Source organism: Pteropus vampyrus, unplaced genomic scaffold (assembly GCF_000151845.1).
Source record: "Pteropus vampyrus isolate Shadow unplaced genomic scaffold, Pvam_2.0 Scaffold302, whole genome shotgun sequence".
In the NCBI taxonomy this organism is placed as follows: Eukaryota; Metazoa; Chordata; class Mammalia; order Chiroptera; family Pteropodidae; genus Pteropus; species Pteropus vampyrus.
In genome coordinates this window covers 1,852,276-1,872,404 of record NW_011889083.1, presented here as the reverse complement: position 1 = coordinate 1,872,404, position 20,129 = coordinate 1,852,276, and the positions used below count along the sequence as shown (strand labels likewise).

General features: G+C 35.2%; 1 protein-coding gene across 2 annotated transcripts in view; it reads right to left on the bottom strand.

Moving 5' to 3' along the window:
- The window catches only part of RALA (RAS like proto-oncogene A), a 67,342-nt gene that overhangs the window by 25,116 nt on the left and 22,097 nt on the right, over window positions 1–20,129 (bottom strand). Inside the window, exon 1 of one of the 2 annotated variants that reach the window (XM_011376699.2) lies at window positions 4,932–5,021. The exons of the other annotated variant lie outside the window; for it this stretch is intronic. The gene's annotated coding sequence lies outside the window, so the exon portion shown is untranslated. Of the gene's footprint in view, window positions 1–4,931; window positions 5,022–20,129 lie in introns of those variants that run through there. 2 annotated transcript variants of the gene reach the window in all.

Genomic DNA, 20,129 nt, shown 5'->3' with positions numbered 1-20,129 from the left:
GAGTTATATTAACACACATATTAGAATGCTGACAAAAAGTTTAACAGAAGTCATTAGCAAACCAAATATTTTTTAAAAATCTAAGTATATATGAAGATGCTTTTTTTTTTTTTTAGTTTTACTTTTATTAGCATTTATGTGATGCTAAATTTACTCCTGGGCCATAATATTTTGTTTCTTCAGTTTCTTCTGGGATCTTTTTCTTCTGTGCAACCTCCTTTTCTGGTTTAGGAACAATCTGCTCTTTTTCAGTAAGGATCATCTCAATGAGGCAAGGAGAGCTCATGTAAGGGTTAATCCGTCCATGAGCTCTGTAAATTCTGTGCTGCATCTTGGGAGCTTTGTTCACCTGGATGTCTAAATCCCATTTTTTAATGTGTGTATCACTACTAAGTTAGCTCTCTCTTTGTATAGTGGCTTTTCTAATCTTTTAGTTTGCTTTTGGATTTCCTTTGTTTCTTTTTCCTATGCCTATTTTCTGAGTCAACATATATTTATTGTGAGTCAAATAGTGTGCTGGGCATTGGGACAGGGTGGTGGGTGGGTACATGGATGAGCAAGTCAAAACTGCTGACTTCAAGGATCTTAAGATCAAGTACAGAGATGTGGGGGGAATTATTAAGTTGTAACAGACAAGCTTGCCTTTTGCATAACTTTTCATTTAAGTTATACTTTATTTTCTATGTCGTTTTGTCGATTTCATAGCTGCAATTTTTAATGGCTATTTGATATATCATCCTATAGATGAAGAGCAGCTTACTTACCAAATCCTGTAATAAGACATTAGAGCTAGAATTATTAGAGTTTAGAATTATTAGACATTAGAGTTTAGAATTATTCACTATTATAATGAATGACCTTCTATTTCTACATTTAAAATGCTTTCCATGAAGCAGAATGTAAGAAAAGAAAATGAATGAGTGGTTTAAAGTTTATTAAGCACATGGTCCAACTGCTTTTCAAAAGTGCAATTGTTCACAACATTCATACTAACAATATTTTTTAAAAATCTGATTTTTGATATGATTACATAAAAAGGGTGAACATTTTTTCCATGTATTTACTTTGTGAACTGTTAATTCGAAACCTTTACTAATCTGGCAATAGTATCCTGTATTACATTTTGTATAATTTCATGTCACCATTGGCTAGGCTTTCTTTCTTCCTGCTTTCCCAGTCCACTGTAGCAGGTTTCCTCCATTGCTGGGTATACTTGTTTCCCATACCAGATCGGGAGAGGTAACAGACTTTGTGTTCATTGGCATTTTAATGAACATGCTTCCCTTCAGGGCTCAAGGGCAAGGAACAGGTTGATAGGGTGGATCTTTCTTCAAATACCAAAACAAAGACATATACCGTGGGTCACTAACTCTGTCATTAGAACTCCCAGTCCTCTTTAGGCTGAGAGTTTAAAAACAATTTTTTTGAAAGTAGATTTCCAAAATCAGCATGGGAATCAATGTTGCAATCTTTGTATGGGTTGGGTGTATGGGTAGAATATCCAGTTAGCTCTTAATACACCCTCTTTTAAATAAAATTATGTCCTATCATCTCTTCTGCTCTGTTCTTATTGACTTGAGCTTAAAGCCTCTCCAGGATTCCACTTGCGGCCTTCCCGTGTGGGTGTGCTGGGCAGAGGCTTCCTCCACCCTGATTCATCTATCAATGCCATTTATTTTGTTTTCTGGAGCCTGGAAAGTCTCTGCTTTGCTGACAGTCACTGTTTCCAGTCTCAGTGCTGTTATGAATTCACAAAATTCTGTCTGTAAAATCTTTTTCCTCTGTCATTTCACCGGGAGTTGGGGATACAAAGGAGTTAGATATATGAATTTAGATTACTGACCTTCACTGTAAATGAGTTAAAATCCTAAACTGACTTGATTTGGAATCCCCAAAATTTCAAATTTAGAAACCGTGAAAATCTCAATTAAAGACATCTAATTAAAATAAGCCTGAGTTTTAAAGAATATATTTATTTAGTACCAGTTTTAAGAATAAATCAGTTTCCTGATGTGAGTGACCAAAGAATCATAAATTTAAAATAAGATAAGATTAGGCAGCATCTGGCATAAAAAGGGAGTGGGAGTCAGGTACAAGTTGGAGAGGAGAGAAAGGAGAGCCAGTAGTCATTCTACAAAGAAGGGCTGAGACAATTTTTAAAAAATGTTTCCTTTACATTATTGAGATATGTTAGCTACAACTGAAAATTTGTAAGGGGACATATTGATCAGTCACAGCCCTGCAAATTAAGTACTGAACTATTTTTACAAATCAAGAATTTAAAGCTAAAGGTAAACTCTACAGCAACAAAAAAATTCTCTTTGTGCCAACTATCCTTTACTATAGCTCTTTTTTACAGACCACCTGCTGAGTGGAATTTTGTGGAATTGTGGCTCAATAGCCAATTCTTTTTAAGAAATAACATGGAGCCCTTCAAAAAAACAGAAAGAAAGAATATATACACTTTGAAATTCTGACTTGATCTATCCAGTCAGGTTAACCTCTTGTTATGTACTATAAATAAAAAGCTTACTGTAAGCAAATGTACAGAAAACATTACTTTTTAAATTAAAAACTTCCTCTGACAATATAAGAAATACATGACCTAAACTTATGTTTAATGGCAACTTAAATATTATCGAATAATTCTTCAATGCAAATTTGTTTACCAGGTAATTTCAAGGGCTATCTTGAATGCTGCTGAGAACTCTTAATCTTATCATTAACGTCGATCACTATCCTTACCCCTATTCTTCCTTATATACTTGCATGCACGCATGGGACTTGAGCCCCTTCTTCCCTCAACAATTTTTCATGATTATACAAGTAAGAGGTGCTCATCTATATAATGTAGAGAGTAAAGAGAAGAGGGGGAAAAGTCACCTGTATGGTTCTATCACCTAGTGTTAATATTTTTGAATTTTGATCTTCTATAAGACTATTTTACACAAAGTATTCAACCAATCATATGGTTGAAGAAGCTGGGAGAAAAATTCTAAGGAAAGCAGATAAAAAGAAAAATAAGATTTATCCTGGAGAAAGGAGAATAACACAAGAAAATATTTTCATTTAATTTCTTGAGTGTTTGCTCCATGTCATACTACTTGATTATCTTACGAGACTCCCAAGACTTTATATAACTATTATCTACATTTTACAGATGAGAAAACTGAGCCATATAACCTTTTTAAAAATGCCCAAATCACGTGGTTGGTATAGAATAAGGATTTTAAAAAATCCAGATCCTAAGCATTTACCATCTAAACTTTATGACCACTATGAAAGAAACTGATAAGAATGATCTTTCTACTAAGCTTGGGGCCCAATTTTAGAGGCAATTTCTTTTAAACATAAAAAGGTTATTTTTATGGGTAGCACAGAAAAGCTACCCAATCATTTTATTTGAGTAATAAAAGCCAATGATACCAAAACAGCAATAATCATATCCCTCCCAAAAGCCATATTACAATTTCATTAATGAACACACAAGTTCCACAAAATACAAACACCTGAATTTTACTTCTTTGAAAAAAAAAAGATCCATTATAGTTGTGTTTTATCCCAGAAATGATAGCTTAAGAATGCTATAATATAATAACAGGAATAGGCCCAATGAGAAAAGCCATGTAAATGACATAAAAAGATATTAGATACAATTCAATATTCTTTCCTGATAAAATTTTTTTCTGAGTTAAACAAAAGTACATATGCCTCATTTTTAAGGAATGCAAATTAGATTAAACAGCTAGGAAAAAACAGAATGTAAATTTAGAGTGAACATGATAGTGGGAGGTAGATAAAAAGCTCATTCTCTTTTCTGGATTTTAAGATTCTTACCTACAGCTGCCAATGAACTAAGAAAAAAAATTATGCCCATAATTTTGGGCTTATTTAGAGCCCACTTACCCAGAGATTTCAAATCTCGCTAAGAACACAACACACAAATTACCAGTGAAGGGAGACAGCTACTGTTCAAAGAAATTCCCTTCATTTTCTTTTGGCTATATTAAAATTATAAATCATGTACATAAGCTGCACTGTAAGTCAACTGAGTCAAGGTAAATTAATATTAATTAAACTGTGGCTTGCTTACTACTCTTAATTCTCTTTTTCATGCAAAGGCAAAAGTGTATTTGAAAAGCACAAAATCCTAAGTTTAAGTTTCATGAGAGATAAACTAGAAGAAAATGACTTGGAAATTCTCTGAAAATCATAAAAACATCTTGTAGCACTCTAGATTTTTCTTCCCAAGACTGAGTACTGATTCACTGGGCAAGGATGGGTACAGTGTATGTATATATTTCATAAAATGCTGCCTAGATAATTCTAATTTGCATCTGGCTTAAGAACTATCTCTCTGTATATCTATAAAGTTGAATCATATGAAATTGACAACATGAGATCTGTTTTTCACACATAAAAACAGTAATTTTGTATGGTTCATCTAATAGAAAGTGGCCAAGTTTAAAAACGACTAACATTTACTTTGTACCAGGTACTAAGCTCTTCATATCTGTTGTTGAAATTTGACAACACTAGGCAAAAGGTAAGTAAAAATAAACCTGGACTTTGTATGGGGAGGTAAGGGAGACAAAGAAGGAATTGATAGAGTGGAGGAGCTGAGTCAGGGATGATGCAACTGGGCAAAATATTGTTATGTTTGGGATAAAGAACACTGGGGTTACAGACAGACTGATGAAGGCAGGAGAAGAGACCGGAGAACATCAATTTAAAACAAGACTCACATTTAGTAATTTTCTATGGGGTCAAGGAAAGGACAACTCTCCTCAATCATTTCCAATATGTCTAACAGCAAGAATATGGACTAGAATTAGAATGCACATCCCATTACTCTGGGGGCGGGGGGTGGAGGGTGGTGGTGAGGTGGGAGAGAGTGAGCAAGAAGAGTGTTCTCTCTTTAAGGGACTTACTGGATATAGTCATGGCTCATGAGGAATGATCAGGAATCACAGGCTGAGCAGCAAGCTGATGCACAAGTAAACCTCCAATCTTTTCGATCACTAAAAGCCAATCATACATTTAAAGTTAAAACATTAAACACATGTGCCTAAATTCAAACTAGTGGTCAGAAGCAAAGTTGTAGCATCTCATTTGAGGCTTCTAAGCTTCGACTAATATAGAGAGGACAATCTGATGATGAAACAGATAATATTTGGAAAGTCCAGGCCCCACAGAAAGTGAGATATTCTTGGGGACCTCATACAATAGCTTTAAGTATACTAGTCTATTTCTTCCAATTTTACATGTGATATGATTTCAAGTTACTTTCATTTTTACCTAGAAATTTCACTGCAAAGTATTTTTTAAGTTAAGTAAATATAAAGCACCTAAAGAACTACAGAAGGTAGTCTTAAAATAATCCAATTCTCTCATTTTTCATGTGAGGAAATAGGGATTGAGGAAAGTCACAAGAAATTCCACAGTAAGTTGAGGTAGAGTTAAAACTGGAACTGACTCAGGCAGATTCTATGTACCTGTGGCCAGTGTAGTTAGATCAGATGTGAAATCCCTGTGTATTTGCAAATAAATGACTTTTGATGCCAATATAATATCCCTTACTCTCAATTCTTTCACTCTACCTCTAAATTTAGAGTTCAGGTCAAGGGATGGGCTGAGTATGTTTGTTTTACTTAGTAACTGGTACCCATTTATAGGCTTTCACATTAACCAATCCATCATACTGGAAGACTGAGTTTAACCAACAGAGTCTGAGTTTAACCTCCTGAGGGACTGGCCTCAATGTGATCTAGTAGTGTCATGTTATGCCAAGTATTCAAAAACACGGTCTTGGTTACACAGTGACAGGTGCTGTATGACGACAAAGAGACTTGTTACAATAGACTCTAACAACAAAGGATTCTGGTTGCTAGATAATTGGCTGTTTCTCATAAATCACATTTCTTCCTTTCTGGGTTCTTGCTGTCATCAAGAATCAGTAGTGATCTCAAAGAGAATCACAACTAATTCTTGATTAGTAAACCTTGACTGTAAAGATTCGAAGAGAAGAAAAATAAAATATTAAAGCTCTTACATGCTATTTTACAAGATTTTATACTGAGAAACAACACGCATGAATAGATGAGGCTTGTTTAAGTCCAATCGTCTAAATTCTTAGGCCTAAATATAGCTGTCATTCTCATAAATCCAAGAAATAATCAGAAGCAAGAAAATTCTGGTAGTTCTTAACTTTGAATTGCTAATAATATTTCAGTTGATAGGATGTAAATATATACCAAGCATGGGAACAACTGAAGATACCAGAATGAAGATTTTAACCCTGCCACTTCAAAACACTATATACTAACTAAAATAGTAAAGGAATGCATATGAAACCCCTTATTATGAATATTGCCTGTCATTCATGTAAGTATCACAATAAAAAGTAAAATTATTTTCACATGGCTTACTTAAAATTCTTCAACGACTCCACATTGCTCTTAGGTTAAAATCTAAATTCCTTAATACTGTCTCTCTATATTATTTGCTCCTGCTCATTTCCTTTTTCATTCTTCTCCCCTTAAACCTTATACTTTGATCTGACACATTTTTCAATTTCTACTAATAAAATATTTGTGGACAGTATAGGTAAGTATGGCTTAAATGATAATAAGTAAAGTGCATTTATATGTAGTTGAACAATGGTACCAAGAAAGGTTAACAGAGAATAGTATGGGTAAAATTCTGAGACATTCTCCCAGGAAGAATAGGAACCCCAGTTAAGAATTGCTGATTGAGGAGATGGTCAGGGAAAGGAGAGCCAGCAAAAGAGAGAAACTGCCCCCCCATCTGATAATGCTATGTTGTATTATCTGGAGTTACAATGCATTATGTATTATGGATAAATTGAACACTGGTCTTAGATGCTAAGTGTGCTTTTACGAGACTCGTTTTCAAAAATAGCCCCTGAAAAAAATAAAATAGAATTGTCAAAGAGAATTTTGCTAAGTTGAGCTGATACTTCATGCAATTTTCTTAAATACAACCATGTCAATGTTATATAACATTTGACTAGACAGAAATTCAATCTTCTGATAAGTCATTTACTAAAATCACTATAGCAGGTGGGAAATCTCTGCCAAACATTTTTTTTCTTACTTTATATATGTATTATGAGGCTTAGGAGTTTGAGGGATATTAGATGTGCTACGTTCTTATATCCAACACAACAGGTTTATGTAAGATATGTTTATAGTGACTCGACTATATCTGCAAATTCACTGAGGACATGAATATTCTAGGCCCCTTTGGAACCAATGACGTTTACGAACCCTCAACACAGAAATGCCGCCATGGTCCTAGCTGGGAACTAATATAAATGTTACAAAGCTTCTACTTAGTTACTGCTTTGGATGAACTTGTATGCGAATTATTAGCAAGAACTGATATTTGTTTTTTTTTAAAAGGCTGTCATAATCATGGTTGTGCATAGAGAATTAATGGCAAGAATATTTCTTGTAATAGTAATAATAATAATAATAATAATAATAAATGAAGGATTAAATTATGCATATCATACAATGGATTATAAAACAATTATTAAAAAAATTAGTGAGTACTAAATGACATTGAAAAATGTTCACGAAATATGTGAAAACAGTTTACAAATAGATTTCTGTATAAACTCTTAAAGAGAAATGCATTAGTTCAAACAAGAAAAACATTATATAGCAAAATAAAATTTAAGTAAGAGTAATCTAAACAAGAATGTGAAAAATGTTTAATTTCTAGAGTTTTTTGTTTATTCCAGTCTTTTCTGTATTCCAGTTTTATACCATGAATATAATCACTTTTGTAATCAGAAAAAAAAGCTTAGTAAACAAGAAAAAATATTTAAAATGTGCAGTTGGGCTTTAATGTAATCAAACTGTCACAAATAGCTGTTATGGGCCAATTATGAAAACAATGGTTACATGGCAAAGCTGGACGTACACAAGGTCACTCTCAATTTTGTAGACATTCAAGTGGGTCTGTGGTAGCTAGACTTCAAGATGGCTCCCAATGATCCCCACACTTCTGAAATCACCCCTATATTGTACCAGCCTTGATCTGTGTGACAAATGTAATACAGCAGAATTGAAGGCATGTCACTTCTGAGATTAGGTTATAAAAGACTGTGGCTTCTGTTCTAGGCACTCTGTCTCTTTATAGGGGAAACCATGTTGTGAGCAGTCCTATGAGAGAAACCTATGTGGCAAGGAATTGAAGCCTCCTGCCCTGTGAGTGAGATAGGAAGCTGACCCTCTAGACCTAGCCAAGTCTCAGATGATGGCAATTCTAGCCTTATGAGAGACTGAGTCAGAACCATACAGGTAAGCTGTTTCCAATTCCCCAGAAACTAACATAATAACTGTTTGTTTTAAGCTAAGATTGAGGCAATTTGTAACATAGTAATAGCTAACTACTCAGTTAGCTTCTAGCTTTGGAAAAAGTACCTAGGCCAAAACTCATTTTGCTTTCAATTCAAGATTCTGATTTCCTATCTTGTCTGACCCAAACCACAAATGATATTTGAATACCTTTTCAAAATGTTCAGTTCCCTAGAGCTGCCTTCTAGTTCTTCCCCTCTCCTACTCATATTTCATCCCATCTTCTCTTTTGGTTACCATAAATCTAAGGTCGGCAAACTCCTAAAAAGAGCCAGACAGTAAATATTTTAGGCTTCTCTGTAGCAAATACTCAACTCTGCCTCCTTCAATAGATCCATCCCCTCTAGGAAAATCAACAGATATTGCTCTGGAAATTCCCCCATGTGCCACCATGCATCAATTTCTCCTTCTCTATTAGATGCAAACTTGTTATTTCTATCTTAAAAAACAAAAACAAAAACAAAAACTCTCAAACATGGTTCCATTCCTGGAACTCACTACATCTAATTTTGTTCCTCTCCTCCTCTTCCAAATCTAGTCTTATCTGGCTTTTGTTAAGGTCCTCAATGATCTTCATATCACTAAATCCAATCATAATTTCTCAGGGTTCATTATACTTTACTTAGCAGCAGTTAACCAAGACCATCACTCCCTCTTAAAATACTTTCTTTGATTTCCAGGATACCACAACCACTTGGTTTTTCCTCAAATCTCCATGGTTGCTCCTTTTCTATTTCTCTCTCATTCTAAATGCTTGGGTCTCTCAGGGGTTGGCTTGGACTCTTTTTTCTATCTATATTCATTCTCATCATGGGTTGCTCTGTATACTTCTTTATGGGATGACAGTAAAATTTATACTTTCAGATTTCATCTCTCCCTTGAACACCAGACCTATATTCAACTGTATACTCATCATCTTCAATTGGCTACCTAACAAATGTTCCAAACTTAACTGTTCAAACTCCAAACTGTCCAAAACTCAACTCCTAATTTCACCTACCTCAATGTGCCTCTCTCTCAGCTTTCTCCTCATCAGTAAATGGCCACCCCATTCTTCGTGTTACTCAGGCCAAAACCCTGGATCACTCTTAACTCTTCTTTCACAGGCAAAATCTGATCTGCTGGCAAATTTGCGAGCTCTACCATCAAAATATATTAACTCTTGAGAAGACGTCCCATGTTACTAGGAATAGAAGCCTTAAAATGGTCTATAAATCCCAAATTATCTTGCCATTCCTTTTACTAGAAGATTAACACAAGGCTTACTGCCTCACATCCTTTAGGACTCCTCCCTGTAGAATGTGACATTCACGAGGGCAGAAATTTTTCTTTGTTTAGTACCTGACTCATAGTAAATCCTTAAGAAATATCTGTTGAATGAATGAGTTAACTGTAAAAAGAGACAAAAAATAATTTCTAAGTTCCTGGGAAACTTATTGGCAAAACAAATTGTGTATATCTTTTTTCTCATTTCCCATTTTCATAGTGTTTTTTAAACATAATCAAAGCCCCTGATAATTTATAGTAAAAAGACTAGAATGTGAGTCAATGGACCTAGATTCTGCCACAAAAAGACTAGCTTTTCTAACTTACTGACCTCTAATGATCATGGTTTTCAGAGCTGTAAAATAAGAATTGAACCAGGAAACTTGGACACCTTTAAAACCTACAAACTTCAAACTTTGCATATGACTTCAGAGGCTTATGCGATGACAGATGCTCCTCAAACCACAGGATCTGACCACAGCCTCTATAAAGGTGTGTTGATAGGGAAGTACAAGTCTGACTTCCTGGAAAAAATGTCATGCTATATAGGAGAAGTGTCAAATCAGCTGATCAGCCTGTGACACAGAAGTGAAACAAACACTTATTTAAGGGCTTAAAATGTCCAAGACTTTGTTAGGTATTGAAAAGTTATCTTCTAGTCTTCAACAAAAACACTGGAAGGTAGGTAGGAAATTCCATTCTTTGTTTAGGTTTTTTGTTAATAGAGCATGCAAATGAGCACCCCAAATTTATATAACATGTCCAAGATCACACAGTTAATAAATGGCTCAGTTAGAATTCAAATACAGGTCTATGAAACTCCAAACCTATACCATTTCCAATGTACCATATGCCAGAAGTTTTAGTTATAAGGAAACAACAGATGGGATAGCCACAGATACCAAAGGAACCTTTTGATCAGATAGACAACTAGCTGGACTTTACCTCTACTATGTTTACAAAAATCATCTTCATAGCTGAGTCACAGGTCATTATGAAGGATACTTCAGGAATTCATAGAATAAGCCCCATAATGGCAGAGGCTGTGTAGATTTCCTACTAGAAAGAAACTGCTCATAAGCTGTTAAGTTCTTAATATAAATAATAGATATTTCTGATTATTTTTAAAGGAAAGGAAGCTAAAATTTGTGGATGAATGCCTATTGTGTTCTAAAACTTCACAGTATTTATCAAAATGATGCTATTAGGCAGGCAGGTATCAAAAGAAAAAAACAAGATTCATAAGACTGCACAAGGGATGATGTATCTTTGATATTAATAATCAGCTGAGCGAAGATGTGAATACAGCCCATCTTGTTTCCAACTGCTACTGCTTATATCTTGAATATTCACATACAACTCAAACTCAAAATGACTACAACGACCTGTTATTTCTCCTATGTTCCCCATTTCAATGAATGGCTTGCATCACCATCCACTCAGGCTCAGGTACTTACACCAGAAACTTCAGTTATTCTTGATGTCTCCTCTTTAACTTTTCATGTACAATTAATTGTTTATGTCTTAATACATCCCACCTCCTTAGTACTTCAAATCCAGCTGTTTTTTTCAACCCCCCTGACTCAATTTGGGACATCATCATATCAGCCTGGATTATTCCATGAGTCATTATCCTAGTGTCATAGCTTGACCACTTCTAATATAGTCTCTAAAAAAGTGATCTCGAGAGCAGGCTTATATGCACCCCAGGATGAATATAAGATGAGGCACTAGATAATGGGAAATATTAGAGCTTGTATGTGCACATTTCTAATCTTCAAAAGCAAATTACTTCTTTTATAAAAACAATGCATGACATGAAAAAATTATGCAAACATATCACTGATGGAGCTATTTGAATGAAGAAAAGAAGGATTCTAGGGTAAGCAGACAGAGGTAACATATTTGAAATTTATTTTCTGCATAATTTACAGCTACCATAACAACAGTGAACTGGAAATGCACAAAATATTATGATATAATTAATATGGTTCAATTTATAAAAACGAGACCTTTAAAATATGAAAAAGAGGGATCATATTCCCATTCATTTTGTGACTCCAAGATAATCTTGATATGAAATCTGAAAATGACAAAGAAAATTATAGACCAATCTCTCATGAACAGAGATGTAAACCCATTAAAGTATCAGCAGACCAAACCTAATGATATATTAAAAAGTCAATACACTGTGATCTAACTGGATTTACTCAAGAATGCAAGGTTGCGCTTCTGGTCAAGATAGCAGAGTTGGTAAATGCTGTGCTTGCCTCCTCTCACAACCACATTAAAATTACAGCTAAACTACAGAACAACCATCATTGGGAGTTGCCTGAAATCTAGCGGAACAGAAGTCCTACAACTGGGAACGCACAGAAGAGGCTTACTGGAGACTGGAACAGAGTTTCACTACAACCAATCACTTATACTCTGGCTGATGCGAGAACTGCATCAATCACTTTGGCCTTTCATTATAGCCTCTTTCTGAGCTGCAAATCACAACGGCCCATCCAGAAGCATTCACTGAATATTCATCACACACTACCAGTTAAACACATAACTTTTCAGGATTCAGGAAATAAACAGGTAAGAATTCTAAGCCACCTGTTTGTACCTTAACTTCACATGGTCAAGCCAAGTGTCTGAAATTTTGGACCAAATTAAAGTCTGTTTGTTAAATGTAAAAGATATAATTAAAGAGAAAAGTAATCTGTTTTACACAAATACATTGTAATTAGGTTCTGTTTTCTAACTTTTTAGTTGATTATATGGACCACCTACAAAAGGAAGAAAGTGAAATTTTTCCAATTAATAAATGACATTTTAGTTCTAAAAAAAAGAATGCAAGGTTGGTTTATACAATGTAATTCACAAAAGGGGAGAAATCATCTCAACAAATGCAAAAAATGTATCTGATAAAATTCAATATTCACTCATGAGAAAATCCTTAGCAAACTAGAAATGGAAGGAAAGCTCTTTGAACTGATAAATAATATTTACAAAAACTTTACAAGTGAAACAGTAAATGTTACCCTATGAGGTAAGGGATAAGACAAGAATGTTTACTCTCATCACTTCCAGTCAATAATGTCCTGGAGATTCTAATCAGTGCAGTAAGGCAAGAACGAGAAATAAAAGGCAAAAGACTGGATAGAAAAAAGTAAAACTGAGATTATTCATAGGCAATATTCCAAAAGAATAAGTTATCAATATTAACTGAACTTAGCAAAATTGCTAGAAATAAGGTCCTAACTTATAACATTATATTTCAATATATACTGGTTGTGAAAACCAGCAGAGGCTGGGGCTGAGTGAGCTGGAGGCTGCAGGAAGCGGAGACCTTCCTCTTAAAGGGCCCTCGCCTGGCCTTACTTGCTGACAGACGTGCTCACTCTGAGCTCCAGTGATGCAGCAACTGCTCAAGGGGCGCCAGGGACATATGGGGTGGTGCTGAACTGTCAGGCTCTAGGGCAAGGACTGGAGCAGCAGCTGGCTCCTGGATAGAGGTACAGGCAGAAGCCATCGTTCCTTTGTTGAGCCCTCACCCCTCCTAGCCTGCAGATGCAGCTGCTACCATACCTGAGCCACCATTAACCTGGATAACAAGGGTTGCTCCACCCAGGGGATTCCCTGGGACTCTGCTTCCACCAACTTGTGGACCCATCAAAACCACTTCCAGTGATTTATTCCACACAAACCACTGCTTTGGCTTCTGCTGCGAACTTTCGTAAAATTTCTCAAAGGCTCATTAAACTCAAAGAAGCAGTATCTGGCCTCGGCGTGCCCTGTACCTCTTGCTGAGCAGCCCCAAGCCCCGCACCAGTGGCAGCTGGCCTCGGTTTCTGACTCAAGGCATTTATAAGCCCAGCATGGGTGGCAGTCACCTGTGAACTGCTTGGTGACCCTTACCAGGTGGCCCTGGAGGTACCCAGCTACGGCTGAACTTGGCCTGCAGTTGGACCCCTCCCAGGTCTGGGCCAAGGGCCCCCACAACACACCTACTACATAGAACCACTCTACTAAGACTGGGAGTCTTAGCAGTCCTACCTAATACACAGAAACAGACACAGAGAGGCAGCCAAAATGGGGAGACAAAGAAGCATATCGTACATGAAAGAACAACAAAGCTCCAGAAAAAGAATTCACCAAAATGGAGACAAGCAACATACTAGATGCAGAGTTCAAAGCGCTGGTTTTAAGGATGCTCAAGGAACTTAGGGGAAGAATAGATGAACTCAGTAGGAACTTTAAATGAAGAATACAATATCTGAGATGAAGAGTACATTAGAGCAGAGGTCCCCAACCCCTGGGCTGTGGACCGGTACTGGTATGTGGCCTGTTAGGAACTGGGTCATACAGCAGGAAGTAAGCAGTGGGCAGGCATGAGAAGTTTCATCTGTATTTGCAGCTGCTTCCCAGCGCTATCATTACCACATCAGCTCCACTTCGGCTCATCAGGCATTAGATTTTCATAGGAATACCGGTCCCTGGTGCCAAAAAGGTTGGGGACCACTGCATTAAAGGGAATCAAGTGAGTGGATGAAATGCAAGATCGAATCAGCGACATCAAGGATGGGGTAGCAGAAAACACCCCATCAGAACAGCAACAAGAAAAAAGATTCCAAAAAAATGAAGATAGTTTAAGAAGCCTCTGGGACAATGTCAAGCGTAACAACATTTGCATCATAGAGGTACCAGAAAGAGAAGAGAGAGTAAAGAATTGAAAACCTATATGAAGAAATAATGACAGAAAACTTCCCTAACCTGGTGAGGGAAACAGACATACAAGCCCAAGAAGTTCGGAGAGTCCCAAAAAGATGCACCCAAAGAAACCCACACCAAGATACATCATTAAAATGCCAAAGGTTAAATTCAAAGAGAGAACCTTCAAAGCAGCAGGAGAAAAACAGTTAGTTACATATAAGGGAGCTCCCATAAGGCTCAGCCAATTTCTCAACAAAAAATTTACAGGCCAGAAGGGTTTGGCAAAAAAATATTCAAAGTGATGAAAACCCAGGACCTAAAACCAAGATTACTTTACCCAGCAAAGTGATCATTTAGAATTGAAGGACAGACAGCTTCCCAAACAAGAAAAAGCTAAAGGACATCATCACCACAGAGCTAGTATTATAGGAAATGCTGGAGAGACTTCTTTAAGAAGAAAAAAAAAATATGTATCAAACATCTAAACAAAGAATGGCTATAACTACATATCTATCAACAAGTACTTCAAATGAAAAATAATTAAATGTGCCAGTCAAAAGATAGGGTGGCTGAATGGATGAGAAAACAAGACCCTTACATATGTTGCCTACAAGAGACTCACTTCAGATTGAAAGACAGACATGAAGTAAAAGTAAAGGGATGGAAAAAAATATTTCATGATGGATAAGTCAGAGAGGAAGACAATGTCATATGATTGAACGTATATGTGGAATCTAAAGAGCAAAATAAACAAATGAGAAAAAACAAACTCATAGATACATAGAACATTTTGAGGGTCACCTGAGGGAAGAGGGTTGTGGAGGGTTGGTGAAAAGGAAGAAGGGATTAAGTTGGTGAAAAGGGGTAGTTACAAAATAGTCATGGAAACAGAAAGTATAAATAAAGAATATAGCCAATAATATTTTAATAACTACGTATGGTGTCAGAGGGGCACTAGATTTATTGAGGTGATCACTGTGAGTTATATAGATGTCTAATCACTATGCTGTACACCTGAAACCAACTATAACTGAAAAATAAAAAATTTTTAATTTAAAAGAAATTGCTAACAATAAAGTAAAAAGGAAACTCATAAAATGGAAAATATCTATAAATAATATATCTGATAAGGCATTAATATCCAGAATATATAGAGAAGTCCTAAGACTAAACAACAACAAAACAAACTGGTTTAAAAATGGGCAAAGAAAAAAAAGGAAAAAAAAAAGTGGGCAAAGAACTTGAATAGACATTTCCCCCAAAGAAGATAATGAATGGCCAACAAGCACATGAAAAGATGTTCAACATTACTAATCAGGAAAATGTAAATCAAAACTTTGAGATACTACCTCACATCCATTAGGATGTCCACTATCAAAAATCAAAACCACAGAAAAGTGTTGGGGAGGATATGCAGAGATTTGAACCCTTGTGCACTGCTTGTGGGGATGTAAAATGGTATAGCCACTGTGGGAAACAGTTAAGTAATTCCTCAAGAAATTAAAAATAGAATTACCATATGATTCATCAATTTCACTTCTAGATATATACCTAAAAGAATTAAAAGCAAGGTCTTGAAGAGATATTTGTACACCCATATTCCTAGCAGTATTATTCACAGTAGCTAAAGTATGGGAACAACCAAAGTATTGGTGGATAGTTGAAAGGATAAGCAAAATGCTGTATATACATTCAATGGAATATTACTCAGCCTTAAAAAGCAAGGAAATTATGCAATGTGCTACAACATGGATGAACCTTGAGGTTATTATGCTATCTGAAATAAGCCAGCCACAAAAAAAAAAAAAAAAAATACTGTATGATTCCACTTGTTTGAGGTACTTGAGAGTAGTCAAAATCAAAAAAGACAAAGTATAATGGTGGTTACTAGGAAATTACCAGAGGAGACTGGGGAATTACTGTTTAATGAATACAATACAGAGTTTCAGTTTTACAAGATTAAAGAGTTAAGGGAATGAATGGTGATGGTTGCACAATAATATGAATGTTTTTAATACTACTAAAATGTACACTTAATGATGGTTGCGGTGGTAAAAGTTATGTGTATTTTACCACAAGAAAGGTAGAAACAAATGAAATTACATAGAATTTGAAAATGGAAAATTTTAAATTTAATAAAATATGTACATGAATGTATTAGTTATTTACTGCTGCATATAAATTACCCTATAACTTAGTAGCTTAAAATAACATTTATTAATTAGCTTAAGCATCTTAGCTAGGTTCTAATTCTAGGACTTTCATGAGTCAAGATGTTGACAGACTGCAGTCATCTGAAGGTTTAAAGAGAGTTGCAGGATATGCTTTCAAGATGGCTCACTGCAGTTATCTGAAGGCTTAAAGAGAGTTGAAGGATATTCTTTCAAGATGGCTATTGTGTCAAGAAGCTTCAGTTCTTCACCGCCTGAGTCTCTCCACTGGGCTGCTTGAATGTCCTCATAACATGATAGCTGGCTTCCTCCAGATAAGTAATCCAAGAGAACAAGTCAGAAGCTGCAATGTCTTTTATGACCTAGTCTTAGAAGTCACACAATATCATTTTGGTCAGCCCTATTCAACGTATGAGAGAACCATACACAAGGTTGCGAATAGCAAGAGGCAAAGATCTTTGGCGGACATTTTGGAGGATGTGACTTTACAAAGAAAACAATAAAACACTGCTGAGAAAATTTAAAGATGACCTACATAATGCTTTAGGTCGTGTTTATGGATTAAACACATTATCGTAATTATGTTAATCCTCCCCAAATTTATCTATAGATTTTGTTGCAATCACAACAAAAATGCCAGCAGGGTTTTCTGTGGAAATTGATAAGATAATTTTAAAATGTGTACAGGAAATACTGATGCCAAGAATGTCCAAGGCAATTTTGAAGAACAGCATCAAAGTATGCAAGGGCTGGTAAACTAGGCTGCCTGTTTTATTTTTCTGTAAGAAGTTTATCTTATTTAGTTTTAATGATACATATTTTCTAAAATGTTGATACAATCTCAAATTTACAGAAAAGTTGCAAGTACAATGTCAAAGTTTTTTCCCTGAGCCATTTGAGAATAAGTTACTAATAAGATGCTCTATCTCACCTGAACACCTTTGTGTTTATTTCCAACAGACAATCTACCACACACCATAATAGAGCCATCACACCATGGGAAATAAACATTACCACATTTCTACATTAGAATCCTCAGACCCTATCCAAGATTTCTGTACCAGGTCAGAATCATGTGTTAAATTTAGTTGTCACACCTCTTTGGTCTCTCCTTCAATCTGGAATAATTCCTCATACTTTCTTTGACTTTCAAGAACTTGACAATTTTGAAAGATTATTGGCCAATTATTTTATAGACTGTCCCTTAATTGGGTTTTGTCTGAAGATTAGATTCAGATTATGTATATGGCAGAAACAATACAAAAGTTATGCTGTTTGTTCCATTCTGCATTTCTGTTTCATAGACTATCTTTTAAGAGCAGTTTTAGGTTCACAGCAAAACGCTCTTTTTGTAAATAAAGGTTTACTGGGACATAGCCACTTCCACTTATTTATGTATTGTTTATGGCTGCTTTCTATTTACAACAGCTGAGGTGAGTACAAAGTTGTAATAGAGACCATGTGGCTTGCAAGGCCTACAACGTTTAATATTAGGCCCTTTAAGAAAGCATTTGCTGACTTCTACTCTATTGCATACCAAGACTTACTATAAAACTACAGTAATTCAGACAGTGTGGTATTAGTGAATGGATAAACCAGGAGTTGGCAAGCTTTTACTGTTCTAAATGTGAGTGTGCAAAATGTGCCCACTTTAAAAGATAACCTTGCTTGAACATCAATTGTAAATTTCTAACCTTTTTAAATCTAGTGTCATTGGATTTTGAAAACATTTATTAAAAACATGCACGCAAAAAACTCATTTTAATGAATTTGCAATAAATGACTGAAATTTGGGAAAATGGAATTAGCAAGACAAATTTCATTAAAAAATCTGTCTTTAATAGTCGGATAAAATTGAAAATTGAGTATTATTAAGGAAATACAACCAACAACATAATTCTCCAATTCTGATCTATATACCTTTATAATGCATCTATTTCAACTATGACATCCATTAAAGCAAATATAAAACAGACTGAACCTAAAATCAGGCCTTTGAATCACCATAGCACAAAGTGTTAATCTCCACTAGAATGAAGACTCTATAAGAGCAGGAAGTTTTGTATATCTTATGGTCTACTATATACTTAGCACCTGGAAAAGGGCCTAGATAACTATTTTTATTTTTAAAAATGTCTAGCCTTACTGAGGTATAACTGATAAACAGAAATTGTATATATTTAAGGTATACAATGTGATGATTTAACACACTATTTGTTGCATGAATGAACCAAGACACTCAAAAATTATAATAAAGGATGTTCAACTACACTGATCACTACAGTGTCTTAGTGCCAATAAAATATTTTCACACTATTAAAAATAAAAATTTAAATGCCTTATATAACCTCTTGTTATTTTCTAATTTATATTTTATGGTTTATAATGTACACTGTGTAACTGCACAGTAGTACATGTGCATGATTTAAAAGTAAATACACACATGGGAGTTTCTAGAATTCTGTACTGATGGGGCACATGATCAAAGAGATTACTCCTCTGCAGCAAAGGTATCCAAAGCGTAAATAGTTCATGACTAGGAAATTTGACAAAATACATTTAGAAACTTATAGAAGAACTTGACAGAGTAACTTTAAGTCTGTTCGATCTAATTTTTAAAATGGCCTTGTTTTCTGGTTTTTTAAAATTTCATTTTTCTAGTAATTCATTTTTATTGTATTTTACAAAAGTATCAGTCTGCTAAGTATTGACAATTTAAATTACAGTCCTTCACCAGATATAATTTCAGTAGCACTGCTGTAGACAACAGTTAAATGGCAAACGTGATCAGAATGATTCCTAAAATTTTTTGATGGTTCCCCAAGGCCTGAAATAAGGGACTTTATGATCTGCCTACAACCCTCCCAACCCTCTTTTCACTTTCTCCTTCTCATCCCTCAGGAAAACATCACACTCACTCTATATTCACTGTATTAATTTTATTCCCTGGTCCTGAATACCTAACATCTAACTCAACCTGAACCGTCTCCTTCGGTAAACTCCTGCTTATCCTTCTTGTGGTCACTTCTGGAAGGCTCTTCCTGTTCTTTAAGCCTCAGTTAGGTGCGTGTTGCTCATATGGGTCTAGCACAGTGTCTGGCACACAATAGGTGCTTATTTATTCAACAAATATTTTATTAAACAAGACCTATACTTATCTCATCACACAATACTATCTCCCTCAAAATGTTCTATACTTCTATTCAAAACTTTATACTCTATTAACAATAAATGGATGTCTATCAGCTTCGAATATTAAAGTAAACATAACAAGCTATAATTTCTAAAGGTTAAAAAAAAACAATCTCAATTACTATTATTCTTCCTTTTCTCATTTCATTTATGAGACCATTATTGCCAAATGTCCCAGTTTGGGAATGAAGAAAACACATATTAGTCAAAACTCTGATCTCAAAACTACTCTCATATGACTGTTTTAAAAGGGAATGTTTCTTTCTGAACCCTTCTGTTTCACCTCCACACTGTGACACAGATTTAAAACAGGTTTACTAATATTATAAAAAAAAGCTATAGAAAGGAAATGTGCTCCTGTTTATTCTTGGCCCAAATATTTTAATATATATGATATTAAAATATCATA